Raw genomic sequence first — 5,383 nt, 5'->3', positions numbered from 1 at the left:
GTACACATACCTAGGCTGCAGGCTTGCTACTAGGTTAGGGTGAATATGGAAGGCAACCAATCAGTGTTTCTCTCGCACATCTCTCTCTCCCCTCACCCCTCCTGTCTATCCCTTCCCCTTCTTCTCTATTTAAATATATATCTTTGGGTGAGGACATAAAAAGAAACTAATGGATGCAGGAGTGGTAGCCCTACTATATCTCAATTTAATTCACAAGTCCAGATCCTGGAAAAATGAGGCAGGATGTGGAGCATACAAATTAAATTCCATTATCTCAAGTAAGTGGTGACTTTAATTCCACTCGACCAGATGCAGTATCTGTGCTAGAGAAAATTAACATGATCACAGACACATGATATGAGGCCATCGATTTATCAAATCTATTTGTTTCTTTCTCTAATCGGAGAGAATCAGAGAAAGCTCACATTCACTTGGAAGTGATAATGGCATTTAGGTACAGATTGCCCAGGGCTGTGTTAACTCTGTTGCTCCCTTTCATATTATCCAAAGAGATCTAGACTGTTTGAATATCTCACAGACTACCACTGGTGCACTGAACTGATGACATATCATAAAAATAGTACAGCCTTGGTAAAACATGTGCTCACATAACCAGTCAGCACACTCACCTGCCTGACCTTTTGATATCACCCTTACTGTCAGAGCAACTCAGGCATTTACACTTTGCTAAACTTAAGCCATTACTTCCTCCAGGTTCCTAAGGACCACCCTAGCAGAAAGTCCCTTGAAATCCTTGCCTAGCTATTATTATTTCCTGTACGAAGAAAATACCTATGATAATTATTATTTACTTAGTTATACTATAGTCCCCTTGAGCCCTCAAATAGAATCTCAGAAACTGCAGTTCCTTTTGCCTGTAATTACTTTTCACCCTTATCAGGCTCAACATGTCCCCAGCCTGGTAATGATGGTATAACTCCGGTTTTGAGCCTGGCAGTTAGGAAAGCAGCTCCTGAGAGAGTCAGCTGTTGTTTGTAGAGGAAAGGCTGTACATGGGAGTGCTGCATCGCACTGCACAGAGATGGGTCACCTCTTCAGTCTCTGAATGGTGTTCACACCACAAGTTCTCAGGGTTCTAGGTGGAAATACATCATCACACATCGAAGGATGCCAAGTTTTACTAATTATGCCTGATGTTGGCATACCAGCCAGTCTTGACAACATTTAGGCATCTCTGGTCTTCTATGACTCAGATCCTGAGTTATATACTCACCCCAGTCACTTCTAGTGTAGGAGCCAAGGGCTTTTTTACAGGCTACCAAGTAGGATCTTAAGCTCCTACTCTGGCCCTTTAACTGTATTAACTGCCTTCAGTTTCTTCCCAATCATTCCGCTGCAGGACATTTATGTAACTTGGTAGAAAGAAAAGGCAATGTTACTGCCTTTGTAGACATTGTTTTCTGTACAACTTGCAATGCCTTTATCCTCTCACCAACCAGTCACGGCATCTCCCACCACTGGGATGTTTTCCCAGGTCACCATTGATAAAAATCTTCCAGATCTAGTCCTGCTTCCTTGTGCATCACTATGGTCCACGTTCGTTCAGGATGGAGCCTTCCCTACAATGGGTAATGAGAGATAGCCTTAAAACTTCACCTTACTGCCTGCTTTCTCAGACCATCCATAGTCCCATCTGTATTAGTTCAGATTAAGAAAACCAAACAGCAACTACAACAACAAAACCCCACGAGTAGCTGAGTTGAATACAAGTTTAAAGAGAAAAGCAGCCCCTAACAACCGGGAATTGCCCTCAAACCATCAGTCAGACCTTCGTGTTGTATGAACTGCCCCGGCAGTCAGAAACAGACAGCGATATTCTATTGAAATGAACAATCTCACAGGAGTTGCATATGTCACGTTCTCTCGGTGGCTATGATCGATCAACATAAAAACAAGCCTCTTTGTATCGGTCTGCCTAGGCTGCCATGAAGAAATATCATAGACTCGGGATTAAAACTACAGAAATTTGTTCTCATACTTCTGGAGTCTACAAGTCCCAAAGAGAGGTGCTGGCAGATTTGGTTTCTGGTGAGAACTCTCTTCGTGGCTTGTAAAAAGTGCCTTTTTATGGTGTCTTCCCTCTGTATACACTTTACAGAGCTCTCTGGTGTCTTTCATCTTCTTATGGAGGTATTGGTCCTATAAGATTAGGGCCCAAGCCTTATGACCTGATTAAACCTTAATTGCCTCCCTAAAGACCCTATCTGTAAAAAGAATAACACTTAGAGTTATGGCCTCAACATAAAAAATTTTGGGAAAAATCAGTGCAGTCCATTATATTCCATAAACATACACATAAAAAACATGAAAATTGCCTGAGCTACAGTGCAAAACATCCCTGTGGCATAATAAGAAATGTATAATTCTTATGATAATATTTGGCCCCTGACCCCATTTCCTGATATACAACTCCTATAACAAAATTATACTCCTATAATTTTTCTGTGAACCTTACTTTCCTATGTGATGAAGGTTTACAATTTATATTCTTTTGTGTACTAATGTGATGACAGGTGACAGGGTAACTGAATAGGATGGGAGGTTGGTTGACAGGTGCAATAGCCATGTGATTAGAGGGTTGAAATTTCCTTTTTTAAAAATATATTTTTATTGATTTCAGAGAGGAAGGGAGAGGGAGAGAGAGAGAGAAACATCAATGATGAGAGAGAATCATTGATCCGCTGCCTCCTGCATGCCCCCTACTAGGATTGAGCTCACAACCCAGGCAGAATGGAACCCAGAACTTGACCAGAATGGAACCCGGGACCCTTCAGTCCATAGGCTGACGCTCTGTCCACTGAACCAAACCAGCTAGGGCATGAAGTTGGAATTTTCATTACTCTCCAGCCCTCCTCACCAGGTTGAGGTAATCATCAATGACCAATAAGTTAATCAATCATGCCTACTCAATAAAACCTCTACCAAATCTTTACCTGAAGGGATTTGTAGAGCTTCCAGCACATGGAGGTGCTGGAAAGGTGGTGACCACCTAGAGAGAGCAGGGAAGCTCTGCACCCCTTTCCCTAAACATTGCCCCATGCCTTTGGCCCTCCTCACCAGGTTGAGGTAATAATCAATGACCAATAAGTTAATCAATCATGCCTACTCAATAAAACCTCTACCAAATCTTTACCTGAAGGGATTTGTAGAGCTTCCAGCACATGGAGGTGCTGGAAAGGTGGTGACCACCTAGAGAGAGCAGGGAAGCTCTGTACCCCTTTCCCTAAACATTGCCCCATGACTTCCATGTGGATGTCTCTGAGGGGTAATTTATAATAAGCCTGTCATTTAGTAAGTAAACGTTTTTCTGAGTTCTGTGAGCTGGTCTAACAAATTATCAAACAGGGCTATGGAAATCTACAATTTATAGTCAATTGATTAGAAGCACAGTTGAGTGACAAACTGGACTTACAATTGGTGTCTAAAGTAGGGTAGGGAAGTCTCCTGGAATAGCTATTAACCAGTGGGGTCTGTATTAACTCCAGTTACTGTCATAATTAAGTTCTAGGACATCCAGTTGGTGCCGTAGAGAGTTGGAGAATTAGTTGGTGTGGGGAAAAGGCCCACACATCTGCTTTCAGAAGTGTAGTGTGAGTGTAAAAGAAACAGCATTTTCCTCCCTTCCATCTCTGTATTCTAGCGAATCTGAGTGACTATTGCTTCTTTACCAATTATAGCTGTATCCTTTCCCTAGTCTGACCTTCTTATAGATGGGCAATTTTAAAAGATATTAATGCTCATTGTATATATAAAACATTGGCTTTTAAAAAAATAATTTTCCTGTGAACCTTACTTTCCCATGTGATGAAGCTTTACAATTTCTAAATGATAGCCTTAAAAATACTGAAATTATTCAGAATCATGCTTCTTAGAAAATTAGAGTGTGAATAACCATTTACATTATGTTATGTTATGCCAGCATTTATTATTTCACATATACAAAGACTATTCAATAAAATACTAATTGGTAATCTACAAATCTGACAGTTCTCTATTCATTGCATACATATTTTTAAAAATTATATGAAAGAGGTGGAGGTAGATAAAATATGTATGATTGTGGTAACATGAAAGGTAGGAGTACTAGAATTTCCATGGCCTATTCAGTTTTAAAATATATCTAAAAAGTATTATGAAACTTCTGCTACTTCTATAATTTCTTGTCTACTGAAGGTTTTAAAAGAGGCTTTAAATTACTAAATAATACTGGCTGCAAATGCATAGTATCTTATAATCTGTGGTGATTGAGTCCATTAAAAATGCATCTTCTTCCCCATGTCAGTGTATATCTCCTTTTCTCTTGTGTTGTTCCTGAAAACGTTGTTTTCTGTTCGTTTGAGTAACCCCTCCCACTTATTTTCCACAACTTGGCAGCATTTTTTTAGGATGTCTGGCAGACATTTCAATTTTCTTGGCTGGAAACATTCCAGGGCACAGTGTGTGTGTGTGTTCTTTTGTTTGTTTTTGTTGTTTTTTTGTGTGTGTGTTTACAATTTTTTATTGAATATCAAAATTGTTTCTATTTATATATCTACCTAATAATGGTAAAAGTATTACCTTGCAGGAAATTTAAAACGAAGCTTTTACAAGTACCAAATATCCAACTAGAGTCATGATGGATTTACACACTAAGATTTGTGTGCTCAAAGAAAATCAAAAGGAAGACTGTAAGCATGTGCATGAAGATTAAAAACTTGTAACACTAAATATTCAAAACATGTAAAATTGCTTATACGGAAAACACACTCGATTTGTAAATTATATGACTTGCTTTTCAGGTTCTAAAATAAATATTGACCAGCGCTGGCTGGTGTGGGTCATTTGATTGGGCACTGACCTATGCACTGAATGGTCACCAGGTAGATTCCTGGTCAAGGCATACGCCTGGGTTTCAGGCTCAATCCCAGTGTGGGGCATGCAGGTGACAGCCAATTTATGTTTAGCTCTCATATTTCTCTCTCGCTCTTCCTCTCTCTCTCCTTGTTTTTTTCTTGTTCTAGTGAAAAGATTATTATAAACATTTAGAAAAATCAATAACAACCAAGCAATAAACAAAACTTTTATATCTGAATACGTAGGGCAGCATATGGCATATCAGGTATCATTGATTCAGTAATGACTGGGTCCAATAATCTATGATTTTAAAGGTACCACTCTGCTGATTTTGACGAACAGCTTACAGTAGGAACAAATGTAGTAGTAGCAAATATCCTCAATAGCATTTCTATGATATTAATACTACAAGAAAGGAGAAATGTACCTGACAGGATTACAACTTCAACAGGGTACAGGCATGTTGTAAAAACTACTCTGAATTCAGTCTTGCAACGCTGGTGTGGTATAGCTTTCAAAACTGGATGTT

The sequence above is a fragment of the Myotis davidii genome, unplaced genomic scaffold (genome assembly GCF_000327345.1).
Source record: "Myotis davidii unplaced genomic scaffold, ASM32734v1 scaffold374, whole genome shotgun sequence".
Lineage (NCBI taxonomy): Eukaryota > Metazoa > Chordata > Mammalia > Chiroptera > Vespertilionidae > Myotis > Myotis davidii.
The sequence above is the reverse complement of the archived record's forward strand: the minus strand, read 5'-3'. Positions refer to the sequence as shown.